This window comes from Mustela erminea, chromosome 4 (genome assembly GCF_009829155.1).
Source record: "Mustela erminea isolate mMusErm1 chromosome 4, mMusErm1.Pri, whole genome shotgun sequence".
In the NCBI taxonomy this organism is placed as follows: Eukaryota; Metazoa; Chordata; class Mammalia; order Carnivora; family Mustelidae; genus Mustela; species Mustela erminea.
In genome coordinates this window covers 148,524,350-148,542,400 of record NC_045617.1, presented here as the reverse complement: position 1 = coordinate 148,542,400, position 18,051 = coordinate 148,524,350, and the positions used below count along the sequence as shown (strand labels likewise).

At 42.0% G+C, this 18,051-nt stretch overlaps 1 long non-coding RNA gene across 1 annotated transcript; it reads right to left on the bottom strand.

The window, feature by feature from the left end:
• Nucleotides 1-13,774: 13,774 nt before the first annotated feature.
• LOC116587683 lies at nt 13,775-16,137 on the bottom strand. The gene is made up of 3 exons (XR_004284564.1): nt 15,182-16,137; nt 14,393-14,541; nt 13,775-14,281 (listed from the first exon to the last, which is right to left on the bottom strand). It is a non-coding gene; the product is annotated as an uncharacterized LOC116587683 (long non-coding RNA).
• Between the last annotated feature and the right edge of the window lie 1,914 nt (nt 16,138-18,051).

Here is an 18,051-nt window from a genome sequence, read left to right as displayed (position 1 = left end):
AGCCTGCTTCCTCCCCTCTCTCTGCCTGCCTTTCTGCCTACTTGTGATCTCTCTCTGTCAAATGAATAAATAAAATAAAATAAAATACTTTAAAATAAAATAAAATACTCTTTCCTTTTCTAACAGTTTATCTGAATGAAGCCAAACTTTCTTCATATGCTTATGACATTTTGAATGAAGAGGCAGATATAAAAATCTGTCTTCTACTAAACAGTCATAAAGGAGAGTGAAAGAAAAATATATACACAGTTATTTTTTCATAAAATGTTACTTACGATAACATCTAATAGGTTGGTTGCTTTTATTTTAGAAAAAATTAACAAATACTTTCAAAATTTTAAAAATTATTTTTCTAAGTAATCTCTACCCCAACATGAGGCTTGAACTCACAACCCCCAGATCAAGAGTCGCATGCTCTACCAACTAAGCTAGCCAGGCACCCCAACTAGTAAATCTTTTTAAATTTGCAGTTTTAAAACTTAATGTAGTAAATATTGATGGATATAATTCACAAAGACCTTTGGGTTTCACAATAACATTTAAGAGTGTAAAGGATCCGCGGTGCCTGGCTGGCTCAGTCCGTAACTCATGCAACTCTTGATCTCTGGGTTGTATGTTCAAGCCCTGCACTGGGGGCAGTAGACCACTTAAAAAGAAAATTAAAAAGAAAAAAACAGAGTCCTATCACCAGAAAGCTTGAGGATTACTACAGTAGATTATTTCAACACAACCTCTCTTAAATCTTTCTTCCTTTTCATTCCATTATTCATTCTACTCATTATTGAGAACATGTTTTGTGCCAAGCGTTGTGCTGAGGTTGAGGATTCATAGAGAATTGAGCAGTCCTTGACGGGAACTGAAAGGGTGAACAAAGGCCCAGTTCCCATTCTTCAAACTTCCTCATTCTCACAATTTAATATATCCTCCAAAATACCTCGTTTTGATAACGTAACCCTTCCACTTGGTATTAGTCAGCTAGGGCCACCCTAACAAAATACCACAGACGGGGTAGGTTACACAATAGAAATTTTTCTCACTGTCCTGGAGGCTGAATCAAACCCAAGTTCAAATCAAGGTGTCGGCAGGTTTCGTTTCTCCTCAGGCCTCTCTCCTTGACTTGTGGATGGCCACCTTCTGTGTCTTTACGTGGTTTTTTCCTTTGTGTGTACACATGTCTGGTTTCTCTCTATGTCCTAATCTCCTCTTCTTATAAGGATCCCAGTCAGATAGTATTAGGGTCTACTCTAATGACCTCATTTTATTTTTTTAAAAGATTTTATTTATTTATTTGACAGAGATCACGAGTAGGCAGAGAGGCAGGCAGAGAGAGAGAGAGGAGGAAGCAGGCTCCCCACCGAGCAGAGAGCCCGACGTGGGGCTCAATCCCAGGACCCTGAGATCAGGGTCCAAGCCAAAGGCAGATGCGTAACCCACTGAACCAACCAGGCGCCCCTAACGACATTTTAACTTAATTCTCTCTTTAAAGGCACTCTCTCCAAATACAGTCACATTTTGAGGTACCAAGGGTTAGGCTTCCAATATATGAGTTTTGGTGGGACACGATCCTGCCCATAACATGCTTATATGTTTTAAATTATAAAATTTTTACCCTGAGATTTTCAGCCTTTTCTGTCACTACTTCCCTTCATGAGTATTTTAAAGGCCCCTCAATTTATTTATTTTTTTTTTTAAGATTTTATTTATTTATTTGACAGACAGAGATCACAAGTAGGCAGAGAGGCAGGCAGAGAGAGAGGAGGAAGCAGGCTCCCTGCTGCTGAGCCCGATGCGGGCTGCGGCTTAACCCACTGAGCCACCCAGGCGCCCCAAGGCCCCTCAATTTAAAAAGTCATACACCTTTCCTCATACAGGAATTCCAACTTCATGTCTGGTCTGTAACTTCAAGGCCCATTCCTGGTATTTTCATTCTTATATGATCTTGTCTTTTTTTTCTCTGAACGCTGTGACTCCTTGTCAGTAACCATCTTATGGGTTTTGTTATGATAGTATTCTGTATGGATATGCCGTATCTTTCAATAATACCCTTTAGTAGTCACCATACCTAGAAGGAAGTGTAGCCACTCTGTTCAACAATCCAATAGCTCTTGTATGCATAGATTCATTTTTTATATGGCCAGGAAGAATGACTGTCTCAGAGTCCTGGTTCTGAAGGTAGTTATAAACCTCAGTTTGTTTCCTTTTTATTCACTTGGATTCCTGCCAAGTCTATGGGATCTAATGCAGACCCCAGGAAAGAGAGGGAGGGGGAGGTAATGCTAAGTCCGCTCCTGTTTCTACCTGCCTGGCTGCTTGGGGGAAGTTCTGTAACATCCATGCCTATGTGGGTTCTGAGATCTTTTTCTCTTTCTTCATATTTGAGTGAAACTTTTTTTTTCTTCTTAATTTAGGGAAGTCCTTGCATTCCTTTCTCAAAGTCTAGTCCAATATGGTTCTCTTACAAAACCTCTCCATGCTACATCCTCTGCAGACTCTTTTCAGTTCTTATCTTAGACCTTTGCAGGGAAGGTGAAAGGAAGCAGGGAAACCTGGGCCCAAACCACTCTGCATTGCTGCACACCTCTGTTTGAGCTTGTACAGTTACCTAAATGAGGGGGGAAAAACCAGTTATTGGTGTCTCAAAATATATAGCCCAAGTGCAAACAGGGAACTGCAGATAATGGACCAGGAATTACCTGCTTTCTGCTCTGGTTTAAAACAATTTTTACATTGTGGCATGTTAAAGACCGCCAAGTGGGAGCTATTGGCCAGAACAAGATATTATTCCAAAGGTGCAAGAAATCAGGACACATGCGACTTGTTGCTGATACCTAGAATGCTCTTGTTGCTGTAGGGGAGGGAGGCGGCTTCCACGCATCCATGTTCGGCTGACATAGTTCTAACAGACAGCAGGGCAGTTTCCTGATCTCTGAATGCTGCTAAGACCGACGGGAAGCTACCATTTTCCGATTGCCTCCCTCTCTGATGGTGCCACCCGGCAGCCTCCTTGAGGGCCTGTTTTATATGGAGGCTATGGTGGCCGGCCTGGAACCGGGTCCTCCAGCCCTTCCAACTATTTCATAATTGTGCATGTCCTATTTAAACCATTTCCTAAAATTGCTAGGCTGGTTTCAATCATTCATAGTTGAACTCTGCCTGATGCATTTCCCCAATCCAGGGGAAGCCGAGATAACAGGAAAAGCCTGAGTTGACCCTGTGACTTGCTTCTTCTCCTTAGGAGTGCACAGTGAGACTTCTGCTTTCCCAAAAACAAGCCCCTAGTCTCCATGTCAGCAATACCTTCAGACCTACCTTGCATTAAACACGCAACTCCAGGGGTCTTTTATGTTAAAAACATCTCCCCTGGGGCGCCTGGGTGGCTCAGTTGGTTAAGTGACTGCCTTCAGCTCAGGTCATGATCCTGGAGCAGGCTTCCAGCTCCATGGGGAGTCTGCTCCTCCCTCTGACCTTCTCCCTTCTCACACTCTCTCTCACGATCTCTCTCAAATAAATAAATAAGATCTTTAAGAAAAAAAAAAAATTCCCCACACATTTCTTAACACCAAAAAACGAGATGATGAGAGATGAGAGATATGAGAGATGAAAATCTTACCTCGCAACAATTAGTACTTAGAAATAGAACGTAAAGTACATATTTGGTTAAAGGCTATTTGTTTTGACTTACGATTAGGCCATGGAAAGATAAAATGATTGGCAATATTTGTTTTCCTTCACAAGGTAACGCTTTGGCATATAGAAAAGGACATTAATAAATTATATGAAGTACTATACATTATGTATATTAAAATGTCTTAATCCAGAAAAAAATTTGTTTTCCTTGCCTTATGGAATGAAAGGAGGTGTAAAAAAAAAAAAAGGTTTTTAATTGAAGTGGAGTTGACATATAACATTATATTAGTTTCAGGTGTGCAACATAATGACTTGATATTTGTGTATGTTGCAAAATGATCACAATCAATGTAATTAACATTTGTCTCCATACATGATTATGTTTTTCTTTCCTGTGATGAGAACTTTATTTTTTATGATGAGGTCTTCTAAGATCTCCTCTCTTAGCAACTTGCAAATATAAAATAACTATAGTCACCCGGGTGTACATTATATCTCCATGATTTATTTATCTCATAACTGGAAGTTGGTACCTCTTGACCCCCCTTCACCCATTTTGCTCAACCTCACCCCCATCAAAGAAGGCTTTTAATTCTTTTGCCATTTCCAAATTAAAATGATATAATGTTTACACCCATACTCAGAAATTGGAAATGTCAAATGGCTACTTTATGTTATAAACATTGCTGTATCTGCCATATGCATCTGGATTACCCACAGGGACACTGTCTCTCAGATCCGTGAGATGTTCTTTCTTACTGTGATAAAGTCATAATAATAACAAAACTAATTAAGTGACAGTCATATAACTTTATCAATTAGCCCTCTCCAAGCTCAGTGATATAAGTGTGACCATCCCCTGGGATATCATGGGATATAAAAATAGAGACCATACACTTAGGTCTTCCATTATCATTTTATTTCCATTCACATTTTTCCTTACCTCCATATGAAGACCTAGACAGTTTCATGACTTATCCCGAGTAATACAGTCTCAATCCCAAAATTAAAATGTTGAGCTCCCCGTATCCCTCTAAAATTCATCCTTAGATGAATTTGACATAAAGATCAAACTTTTCCCTTCACCCATTGGATTTGCTGAGCGATAGCTCCTTGGATAGTTGCCAGGGAAAATGTTTCCTCTCTCTTTCCTCCTGCTTCTTGTTCCTTGATTTACCTTCATTTCTCCACTTGGCCTATCCAAGCTGGCTTTCAGCTGCCCCCATGCCAATGCTCCCTCTATCCTCTTTCCCACGCGTGTTGTGGGAAATGTTCATGCCTCATTGTCCCTGAAGAGCTCTGACACTACAGACTAATCTTGATAAAGAATCAACGTCAGGCAGTCAAGCTGCCCATCTGTTGCCTTGATATTATCCATAGCCTTCTCCACTGTGTCCCCCATATTTTGTACCATTGATCGGCCTTGTTGACATCTCTCTAGTTAAGATTTAGCAAAAGGGACGAGACACTCCAATCTTTACTCTTCTCTGTGGGGAAATGTACAGAGATAATAACATGCCAACAGCTCGCTCCAAAATCCTTTTCATAAATTCTATTTCAATTGCCTTTGTTCTGTACTACAGGCTGAGGATTTGACATCACTGGCTGGCCTTCTGCCTCCCACAGACACCTTTCTCATGCTAATTAGGCTTTAACACCTCTGGCTGACCTACCCTTCTCACTACCGCTCCAACACCATGCTGCGGGCCCTGTTCCTAAGTGAATGCCTTCCCCATCGTGCCTGGGTTAAACAACCAGCAACAAGCTGTTCATCTTTGTACTTGTCCCCCTTATACTGCCTGGGCTCCTACACTCCATGCCCCCTCACAACATGGATACTTTCTTCACCTGGGAAACTCCAGGGCATCATAATTACCCAGACCTAATTTGGTCTGACATGCCTAAATGACGGTACTACTAAATTCCTCAGGGAGGAAAAGAAAAGTGAAATAGAATGGGAGAGAACAGGAAGGCAAAAGAAGAGGGAGAAGAATAAGATGAGAATTTTTTTTTTAACTGAAGCATAGTTGACATTAGTTCCAGACATAGAACATATTCTATAGGGTTAGCTAAAGGACAGTTCCAGGTATACAACATAGAGATTTGACAATTCTATCCATTATGAAATGTTTACCATGAAAAGTGTAGTTATCATCTGAGGAAATTATATAGACATTTTAGCTATAGCATGACCTTTACTGGTAAAGGTCTACTCTTCCCTTGCTATATACATTTGTTAAAGAATGATATTGTATTTTTTAAAGATTATTTATTTATTTGACAGAGAGAGACCGAGACCACAAGTAGGCAGAGGGCAGGCAGAGAGACAGCAGGCCTCCTGCTGAGCACAGAGCCTGATGCAGCACTTGATTCCAGGACCCTGAGAACATGGCCTGAGCTGAAGGCAGAGGCCTAACTCACTAAGCCACCCAGGCACCCAAGAATTATATTGTATTTTAACAGTTTATCTGTATCTGTATCTCTTAATATGGTCATATGTTTTTTCTCTCTTCTTAAGGAAATTATATCAATTAGTTTTAGAGTATAAAACTATAGCTTTATAGTGTAATATAAAACTAAACTTATAAATCTATAATAAATTCAACTTAACAATAAAGATATATTTTATTCCTGAACTTTTATGTTTTCTTCAGTTTTTTTTTTTAAAGATTTTATTTATTTTATTTGACAGACAGAGATTACAAGTAGGCAGAGAGGCAGGCAGAGAGAGAGGAGGAAGCAGGCTCTCTGCTCAGCAGTCCGATGCAGGACTCAATCCCAGGACCCTGAGATCATGACCTGAGCCAAAGGCAGCAGCTTAACCCACTGAGCCACCCAGGCGCCCCTCTTCAGTTTTATTTAAAATTTAATTCAAATTCATGTGTGAAAGTGAAATCTGATTTTTCATCTCGCATAGTCTCTCTTAGGTTTGGTGTATCAAAATTACTGCTAGTGTCACAAAATTAGTTGAGATATTTTCTCCCATTCCTTTTTCTGGGAGTTTTCATAAGATCAGAAATATCTTTATAAACATCTGATAAATTCATATCTCAGGTCTACTTTGTCAGGTATTTTTTATGGAAGATTTCAAATCATGGGTTCATGTTGTGCAAAGAATTGTATTTTCTACTAAAATACTTAGTAAATCACGTTTTTCAAGAATATGTAAGTTTCGAAGTTTATTAGCACTAGATTTTCATCATTTTCTCCTAGCTTTTAAATCATGAAACATCTGTGGTTGTGTCTCTTTTTAAGTGTATTTTTTCACTGTCCGTTATTCCTGTTTAATCTTGCCAAATGTTTGTCTACTTCATTGTTTTGGGTTTTTTGTGGGGTTTTTTGGCATTATTGTGCTTCCCCCTTGTATTTTTGTTTTAATATTTTATTACTTTTCTTTTTATTTGAAAGAGAAGTAATAACTGATACCACAATATTACAAAGAATTATAAAAGACTATGAAAAATTATATACCAGCAATTTGAACAACCTAGAAGAAATGTATAAATTCCTAAAAACGTACAGTCTTTCAAAACCAAATGAGGAAGAGATAGAAGATCTAACCAGACCAATTACTAGTAATAAAATTAATCAATGTAATTCATTAAAAAGTAATGAAATTAAATCAGTAATCAAAAGACTCCCAAGAAACAAAAGTCCAGGACCAGATGGTTTCAGAGATGAATTCTACCAAACATTTAAAGGAGAGTTAATACTGATTGTTCTCAAAGTATTCCAAAAAAATACATGAAGGAATGTTTCCAAATACATTTTATGAGGCCAAACAACATTACCATGATCCCCAAATCAGACAAAGACCTGAAAAAACCTTGCAAGCCAATATCCCTGATGGACATAGATGCAAAAATCTTCAAGAAAACACTCGTAAACTGCACTTAACAATACATTAAAAGGGAGCAACTGGGTGGTTCAGTGGGTTAAATATCTGCCTTCAGCTCAGGTCATGATCCCAGAGCCCTGGGATTGAGCCCCTTGTTGGACTCTCTGCTCGGTGGGGAGTCTGCTCCTCTCTCTCTCACTGCTCCTCGCCACCCCTCGTGCTCTCTCCTACTATCTCTCTCAAACAGATAAAAAAAATCTTAAAAAAAAAAAAAACCCAAACATTAAAAGGATCATTTAACACAATCAGGTGGGATTTATTCTGGGGAGTGAAGATGGTTCAATATTCACAAATCAAGCAATATGATATACCACAGAAACAAAACAGGGATGAAAATCATATAATCATCTTAATAGATGCAGAAAAAGCATTTGACAAAATTCCACTTCTATTCATGAAAAAAACTCAGTAAAATAGGGGTTAGAAGGAACATGCCTCAACATAACAAAGATCATATGTGAAAAACCTATAGCTAACATACTAATGGTGAAAAATCGGGAGCTTTCCCCCAAAGACAAGGACGTTCACTCTCACCACTTTTACTTAACATAGTCCTGGAGGTCCTAGCCACAGGAATCAAACAAGAAAATAAAAAAGCATCCAAACTGGTAAGGAAGAAGATAAGCTGTCATTATTGGCAGATGACATACTATATTTAAAAAAAAAAAAAAAAAAAAAAAAACCTAAAGACTTTACCAAAAAAAAAATATATATATATAAATAATAAATGAATTCAATAAAGTTGCAGGATTCAAAATTAAGAAATGGAACACTTAATAAGAAGAAGTAGAAAGAGAAATTAAGAAAACCAATTCTATTTATAATTGTATTGAAAAGAATAAAATTCCTAGGGATAAACTTAACTGAAAAAGAGAAAGACCTGTACTCTGAAAACTATAAAAAACTGATGAGGCAAATTGAAGAGGACACAAACAAATGCTCATGGATTGGAAGAATTAATATTGTTAGAATGTCCATACTATCCAAAGCAATCTACAGATTCAATTCAATCTCTGTTAAAATACCAACAGCATTTTCTGCAAAACTAGAAAAAATAATCCTAAAATATGTATGGAACCACAAAAGAACCCCAATTTGCCAAAGCAGCTTTGAGAAAGAAGAACAAAACTGAAGGTATCACATTCCCGGATTTCAAGATAATTACCAAGCTGTAGCCATCAAAACAGTATGGCACAAAACAGACATGGATCAATGCAACAGAAGAGAGAGCCAAGAAATAAACTCACACATATATGGTCAATTAACCTATAACAAAGGAGACGCGGATATACAATGGGGAAAAGAGAGTCTGTAGTTGTACACGGGGTTGTGCAAGAAGTTCCACTTGCTCATCTGAGTTGAGAATGAATCTCCTTAAACCACCTTCTTGTCTAAATGTGAACCCAACTCCATGGGAGGAATAGACAGGAAATGGACAAAATGACCCTGAAGTAGGAGACAGACTCCTGGCACAAGAGGTAAGGCACAGGGAGACTGGCAGATGCAACTCAAAGACTAGATGTTCTCACTACACAGTGGGGAATCCCCTAAGCATTCAGTCTATTCCGGGAATATGTTTTAGGCTCAGACTTCCTAGGGTTTACCCTCCTCAGGTTGTGTTCATCCCCTTGAGGCTAGTCCTCCAGGTACATCTGGTTGAGAATGTACTGGAAAGAAAGGAATCCTGAGAAACAGAAGGAGAAAGAGAAAAAAATCAGAAAGTCACCAAGATATGAAGACCTCATGAAGTGGAGACAAAAAGAGGAATGGATTCCAACAAGCAGTCTCCAATTGTCAGTCTCTATTTGTTATGTACTGGGCTCAGAACAGTGTGGAGCCAAAGGAAACTGAAGGCATGGTCCATGCTCTTTAGAGAGCTATCATTTTAATGAGTACCTATTTCGTACCTAGCCACTGTACTAATCTCTTTGCCCAAATAACCACTTGCATCCTTCCCATACTGTCCATCCTGCCGACCTGCTTGCCTAGTCTTGCTTGTCCAGTCAATGTAAATCTATCATCTACCTACTTGAAGTTGCTTTCCATCCAAATTCACCCTTCCATCTAAATATGGCCCACACCCTAAACCTCCACTGGCCCCTGACCCTGCTCCTCTCTCCCACACGTCCAAGGCCTTATCCTCCTACCTACCATTAGCCCAGACTCACTTTTCTCCTTTCTCAAATCACCACACCCTTCTTCTTTCCAAATATTTGACCCCAGCTACAGAAATAAATCTCTCCCTCCTATAATCAGATCTCATTATCTTAAAATACTCACAGGATCTGACTCTCTCATGTGATAGCTCTTCACCATCTCAAATAGAGGCATCCTAGGAAGGTGTGGAATTTTCCGCCTCATCTTCTCATGAATCCTGCTACTTATAAATGAATTCCTTTCACACAATCCATCTCTCCTTCTACAAAGGCTACTTCTAGGGCTCCAAATAAAATACAGGATGCCCAGTTTAATTTGAATTTCGGATAAACAATGAATCATTTTTTAGTATATGTAACCCCATGTAAAAAAGCTTAAAAATATATCGTTTATCTAAAATTCAAATAGGACTAAGCTCCCTGTATTTTTTTTTTTCTTTCTAAATCTGGCAACCCTAGATATCACACACTCTCCTTGGGACTGATGTGGCATCTCATTTTCTAGTGTCTCATCTCAGAAAAAGGTCTCAGACTGATGAAGTGTGCTTGTCCAGGGTTGTAGGTCACAATTTCTAGCCATTCAACCTTACTCACAATGGTTGTCCTTTAGTCTTCATCTCAGTCCCCAAATCCAGATACTCTTTAGAACCAAAGCAAACAGATGGGGATCCCTTACCTGAGGTGAATTCCCAGATGGCAAAAACAGCTAATTCCAAGGGAAAAAGAGGAAAGGTCTGTAAGGATGCTACCAAAATGAGGCATAAGAAGCAGAGTTCAATGGCAACAATTAAAACATCAGTCACAAATATTCTGAGGAGTAAGTGGGAATTCCAGCTTGGGACAGGGATCAATTCTTTTAGCTTCCAAGCTCCCATACTATCCTCCGCCTCCACCTGAACTGCTCATACTTACACACTGTCAAGAGAGGAGGAGCAGAGCTGAGAGAGAACTCAGAGAGCCAGGTGAACTTGGGGACAAGATGCTGGAGGACTCAGAGAAGATGAAGAAGGTAGAGAAAATGGAGAAGTTTGAGTTCTGGGATGAGAGGAGTTCAGTAAGGGTGAGATCTCAGTCTGAGCCTGTTGGCTTGCTGGCATTTACCTGGAGGTAAATCTGCCTGGAGGCCTGCATTTCCTAGAGTCTTCCTACTATCCCAATATAAGGTTTGGGTCAGGACCACCCACCTCATAGAAAACCTGGCCTACAATAAAGTAACCACTCCCCACAGTTGTCACTGGGTTCTGCTTACCCTTTGCACCAGAAGAAAGTCAAAGGCTGCCTTCAAAACAGATGTCCCAGACCCTGCTGAATGTCAGCTTGTCAAGGAACATGACAGGTACCCAGTCTAAGGACATATACGTCTATTTCATCAAGAAGATGGCAATGAAGTTGAGGGCCAAGACAGAAACTTGACGTTTCTTGAGTTCTTGGGAGAGACGCATGTTCTGGTGAAGATGGAATGGATGGAGCCACTGTTGGCATAAGACAAGATGCGCTTAGGAATATCCCTCTGCTACTTCTCCCCTCCAGACTTAAGTTAACTCCTCCCACTTGAGCTCTTTTGAAAGGAGACTTTGGATATGGCCAAATCTCCAGTTGCTTTCTGTCAGGTTGCCCAAAGAAAGTTCTGTCCTCCACATATAATCCACTCCCTCCCAATGTACTAGATCCTGCATACTACCCACTTTATTTCTTGTTGCTTCCTTATTCCAAAAGCTGATTCTAGGCTTGTGTTTTGTTTCATTTTAACCTCTTACCCCTCTTACCCAGTGGATATCATTATTTCTTCATCTTCCCTTGCTACAAGGGAATTAATTCCTATTCCACTGTCCATTTACTTAATTATTTGAGGTTCTAGTCCTATGGAAGAAGACGTATACACATATACCACACGTCAGGGGGGAGCATTCTCCATACAACTGTCATGCTGAAAATAAAGAGACCACTTTATTCAATCCAGTACTTCCTACATTTACTTGACAAAACAACCATTTATGTGACCTCCCCTCCCTTTCCTTCACCCCCATCCCCATGTGATATCCATACTCATCTTCTTCTATTGGAATAGAACTTGCAAGTAGGTGTGGCTATGAGATTAAGGTCTACCCACTGAGATGCAGGTGGGCTGCCTGGCCTGTGGCTTTTTGGAGACTTCCTTTAAAAAGAGCTGGCACGTGCCCTTTGCCTTTTCTTGTCTCTTCCTCCATCTTCCTGTCTGAAACCCGAAGGTGATGATTAGAAATCTACCCACCAGATAAGAGATGAGGGTCTATGAACAGGAAGGAACGCAGGTCCCTGCAGACTTTGTGGAGCAAGGCCATCACCACAACCATGGACTGACTAACTCCTTTAGTAGTTTCCTCTGACCCCCCAAGCAGAAACACTACTTCCTCCAGTGTTCTTACTGCACTTTGCACAGATCTTTCCTCTAATACATGTTTTACCAAATTAAACTAGTCTCTTATGCACAGAGATTTACCAAATCAAAGCCCATTCTGATTAATAAGCCGTGGGTATGCCACTGAGGAGGAACCCGAGCCTAACATTTTGTTGCATGGAAAAGAAAGTCACAAGTGATTGGTGTCAATTGTCTTGGATATGACAAGGAGACTGGCAATTTGCCCCATAGAGTTGCCCCCTCTGAAGTCGGCGTATATTGATTTCGTTTTTAACTATGATTTCTAAAGGGTAAGGAACGAATCTTTTCTTATTTTCTATTGCCAGTGCCCAGCTAGATTATGGGGTGCAAAGCGCATGACTTTTAAAGATGAAATAAGGTTGCTAAGTTAATGTTGCTAGTGAAGAGCAGCAGGGCCGCCAAGCCACATGGGCAGAAGCAGCCATGGCCTGTGGCCTGCACACCAGCCACAGACAGCATTCCACCGGCCAGCCAGTGGCAGAGGGCAGGGAAGCTGGGGTCAGCGAGGCACCCCCAGAACAAGGAACAAGCAGCAGTGGGGCCAGCGGTCACTGAGCCCAGGAGGTGGCCCTGCACAGCTGCTCTCCTCCCCTGGTGACCAGTAGTAGACTTTACAGAAGCCGTCAGTGTGCCACCAAGCTGCTGCTAGACACCATGGGAAACCAGTGCCCAGTGAGCCAAGCGGGAGGCATCTACCACCTTTGGGACTCAGCCAACTTGCTCCTCTCTGGTTGCAACTGCAGTGTCTGCAGGAAGCAGCAGAACAGACACTTCCTTGCTCAGGCCTCCCAAGCCTGAAGGGAGTCAAGGGCATCAGCACACACACATTCAGTGCGCACCGAGCCCAGCACCCCTGTCCAGCCAAATGAACAGATCTGTCAGAATCCCTAGGAGAAAGTTTTATTTGAGCCCAGCTTAGGCCACCTGCCAGGGATATACTCGTCACAGGGAAGAAAATGTCCTAGAGAAGGAATAGGTTTTACAGGTCAAGAGCTCAAAGATTCTAGATTGGCATACAGGCGGGAATGAGTTTAAACGCAAAGGAATGCCAGGAGTAGGAGCATCCATGGGTACCTCAAGGACAAGCTGGTTTTCCCTTCGGCTACTCATTTACAAAGCAGATGTACAATGTATGTGTGGAGGGGGGCACATATTAGGTTCTTGGTTTGAACAAAGTTTCTGCCCAGTCATGCTACCTTAGAAAGAAATTTAAAACAGCTTCCCGGGGGCGTCTGGGTGGTTCAGTGGGTTAAGCCTCTGCTTTCAGCTCAGTTCATGATTTCAGGGTCCTGGGATCGAGCCCCATGTCGAGCCCCATGTTGGGCTCTCTACTCAGCAGGGAGCCTGCTTCCCCAGATCTCTCTGCCTGCCTCTCTGCCTACTTGTGATCTCTCTCTCTATGTCAAATAAATAAATAAATAATCTTTAAAAAAAAAAATAAATAAATAAAATAAAATAAAATAAAGGGGCGCCTGGGTGGCTCAGTGGGTTAGGCCGCTGCCTTCGGCTCAGGTCATGGTCTCAGGGCCCTGGGATCAAGTCCTGCATCGGGCTCTCTGCTCAGCAGGGAGCCTGCTTCCCTCTCTCTCTCTGCCTGCCTCTCCATCTACTTGTGATTTCTCTCTGTCAAATGAATAAATAAAATCTTTAAAAATAAATAAATAAATAAAATAAAATAAAATAAAAAAATAAAACGGCTTCCCATGTGTATGAGGTCTCCGGAGAGTTTTTCTCTCATCACACTTCTGTTAAGAGTGGTGTCCTTCAAAGCTCTTACATGCCCTGCTCCCACCCTGGAGGCCCTGGAATCGCCCCACACCGCCTGGAGGACACTGTGTGGAGTGTGGTCGCTGAGGGATTCAACCACATGAACTGGGAGAAGGCCACGAAGGAGCACAGAAGCATGAGGACCATGTCTGAAGAGTGATCTCCTTCCCCTTTCCTGAAGTTGTAATGACTGCGCCCAGCAGCTCTGCTGTCCTCGCTGCACCTCAGTGGTGCCCATGGAGGGGGCTCGTGAATGTGGACCCAGGCAGCTGGTTCCATTGGCCAGTGGCCATCTTGATCTCTGTGGTTTGTTCCAGATACTCATTTCTTCAGGCAGCTCTTTGTTCCTCCTCAGCCCAGATTTGGATGTAGGCTAATTGACAGCTGTCTTTCTCTTCCCAACTTCTGTGTGACCTGTTAGGAAAATAAATATTTTGAACAGTGAAGCAATGACTGTGGCTTAACAACAACAAAAAGATAAAATCTTTTTTATCTTTTTTATTGAGATCCTCAAATTTGACACACTTGTTCATTTTCCTCTTGCTTGGGTGTATTTCAGTGAGAAGATCTGAGCTGCTCTAGGAAATCAAGAGATGAAGAACAGCAATGCTGTACTCTTGGAACTGTTGGCCCATCAACTCCATGATTTTTTAAAATATACTGTTGGTTGTTACCTTTGGAGTAGATCAAAGAGAAAATACATTTGTGAGAATATAACCCCGCTGAATCAGGATTTTGGTGAGTGACTAATTAATAGAACAAATTGGAAGCCTGATGAATAGGATCCCTGTGGCTAGTTGGAATTCCTTCCTCCAAATCTTAAAAGGGTTTCTGAACAAGACCCAAGCAATGCAGATGTATTTTCATTCCTCTGATCTCAGATTCCTTCTCTGGTTAAAGGATCAATTCCCCTTAGTATCTGAGAACGCAGCCTCCCCTATCTCCTGAGTGGCCTCAGATAACCCTTTCCTGAATCTTCAACCTCTCTATTGGTATTTTTCCTTTAGCAACATATTCAACTCTCTTTCACCCTGAAGCTGTAGGCCCTATTCTCTCTAGATGTCCTATGTTCTACAGTAGAGAGGACCTTCCATTGTTCATTCTTATAGCCAAGATTCTGGAAAGATACGATACAGCTTGTGTCCCCTCCTTCCCTTTCTACCACACTCCACAGAAACTGCCCCTATTAAAGATGAAAAACTTGATTCCTAAACTCCACAAATCCTCTTCAGAAAGGGAGTATAAGGTGGTGGTAACAAGCACAGACTCAGAAAATCAGACTTCCACGGGTTAAATCCCTATTCTGCCACTTACCAGCAGCGCGATCTTACACAAAACACTTCACTTCCTTCTACTTCATTTCCCTCATCCGTAAGATGGGGTTGTTGAGAGGATTAAACAGCAAAGGGTTCTTGGATGACTGAGTTAGTACATATAAGGAGCTTATAACATGCCTAGAACATAGAAATTCCCAACTGACCTCTATAATATATGACACTGCTATCATCAACCTTTTACTTGAAACTCTCCTCCCTTGGTTGTCCTGGCCCATTTTTGTTTGTTCATTTGCCTCATAATTTTCTGGCAGCTCCTTCTTATTCTTTATCCTTGTCTCCATGTTTCCTGTTTTGTTTCTCTCTATATTTTAAAATAAACTCATCTTCTGAATAAATACATAATAAAAATAAAAACTTTCAAAAGAATTTTAAGTCTGGAGATAATTCAGCTATCTTATGAATGGCTTCCATTTCCTACAAGGTCCATTAATTGAAATCACATCCAAGAATCTTTTTCCCATCTTCCATTCCAGTCCCATCTTCAATTCATTGCATCTAGTCTTTTAAGCTTCATCTCAAATTCCATCACCTCCAGAGTGTTTTCTGAACTTTTCTCAAATGAATTCTTAGTTATGCACTCCTCTATGCTCCCAGACTATAATATATAACTTCTACCTCTATGATACCACTCACGGCACCTGCTGTCTCCATGCTAGGGTGTGAGCCATTAGAGGAATCAGTCTGAGTCTTACCTGTCTTTAAATTCCTAATATCCAATATGGATTCTCACGAACTGGCAGTGCTCCATAAATATTTGTTGAGTGAATGAAGCAATAAATAAAATGAGCATTCTGTCTGGGCAATGTCTCTTGAAAGAAAGGGCTGAAGATTTCACCACCTACTGAGACCTTCCTACATGCTGTGCAGGTGATGAGGGAGCACGAGGCTGGCTGAAGACAAAGCAAAAGCTGGCGCCTTGCACCCCCCTCACCCCACTCTCCATCGCTCCCCCTCAGTCCTATGTGTAGCATCCCTCAGGCAGCCCTGACTGCCATGAACAATAAGCAAATAGTAACTTGCAGAGCTCACAATCTTGCTAGACAGGAGTCTCTCTTGCCTTACAAATGTCCTAAATCTCACTAACAAAGACGATTGATAGCAGGATTGTGACATCCCACCAAAAAGTCTCCCAACTATCTTAATGTTAATGGTTGGTCAAAAGACAACATTGATCAAGCCGCAGGGCAAGGCCTCCTGTAGGCCTCGGACATCCTGGCACCTTGTAGGCCCTCTTTAACATATGAAAACTCCATTGAAACCTCCCTTCCCCTCCCCTTCCTCCAACAGCAGGGTACGTAACCTGCCATCCCTCACAACCCGGGGCAGCAGCTCTTCCTGCCCACCGGTCCTGTCTCCGTGCTTTAATAAACCACCATTTTGCACCAAAGATGTCTCAAGAATTCTTTCTTGGTCATCGGCTCCAGACCTCAGCCCACCGAACCTCACCTAGGTTCTAGAACTTCATCACAGGGATCAGAACCATACGCTTGACTCTTACCCCAGTACTTTCCCACAATACACTCACCATTACTGAGGTAGCCATACAAGTATACTGGTTGCAAGCACAGGTTCTGTATCAGACTGTTCATCTTTGAGCTTCACCAGTTAGTAAATGGGTCATCTTGGGCAAGTCATTTAATCTCTGTATACACCAGTTCCCTCCTTAAACATAATACATATCAGAATTTGTCTTACAAGGTAATGAGATAACATACGTAAAGTGTTTAGAACAGGGTCTGGAACATACCACATACACAATTTAAAAATTATTATTTCAAATATTAAGAAGACTCTGAATAGAGTGCTTTGGCTTTACTTCGCTTTCGTTAAAAACAAATATGAAACTGTGGGGCGCCTGGGTGGCTCAGAACGTTAGGAGACCCACTACTGATTTCCTCTCAGGTCATGATCTCAGGGTCCTTAGATCAAACACCCTCTACTCCCCCCCTCCCCATGTTGGGCTCCCTCAGTGCGAGACGCTGGAGACTGTCTCCCTCTGCCCGTTTTCCTTCTTGCACGCTAAATACATGAAAATCTTTTAAAAATATATGAATCGAAAATAAACTGCAGCTCCCCTGGAGAATTCCATAATTAGAAACATGATTGGTTAACCCTGAAGGCGTGACTGTTGAAATCCAGATCATGGTCTCACGGCTCCCATCCCCAGTACTTGGCTCACAATCGAAGTCCCTGGCTGCGTTTCCGAGGCTTGGGTCCTTTACTTTCTTAGTATTCATCCTTCCTCTTCGCTGTCTGAGGGCTTTTTAAAAACTTTTGTTCACTGAACAACTGAGCAGGTTAAACAGATCTCCACAGATACTTGACTCTGAAGGGAATCCCATTTCTGCTCCAACCCAAACAGTGATTACTCTTCGTGGATTCCCGCCCAGAATCGGGACTGGGGACCCTCGCGGTGTCACAGCAGTCGTAGCCTCCGCGGCAGCTGCCTCCATCTACACTCGGCCACCACCACCCCGGGTAAAGCATCCCATCCGTCTCGCGGGCCACATCGTGACCGAGCGCTTCCGCTGCGCTTCGGGATCCTCCACTTCCCCCGGATCCTTCGGGGTGTTTCTCTCAGGGTCGGCAATCATCTTCGTGACGCGACTTCTGGCTCTAGTCCTCCTTTAACGGCTTTGAGGAAAGAGCAGAGTCAGACCCTGTCATATAAACAACGTTGTTTCTTCTTAGACCAAGTGCCAGTGGAGTCCAACCCTCAGCCCAGGACCCCGCAGACTCCCCCGTCCCCCGCCCGCTCCGCCCCGCCCCGCAACGCCGTAGGCCCGGAGCGCAGGCGCCCCAGGGCCCCACCTCGTCACAGGGGCTCAGCCTCCATTGGCCCAGAGG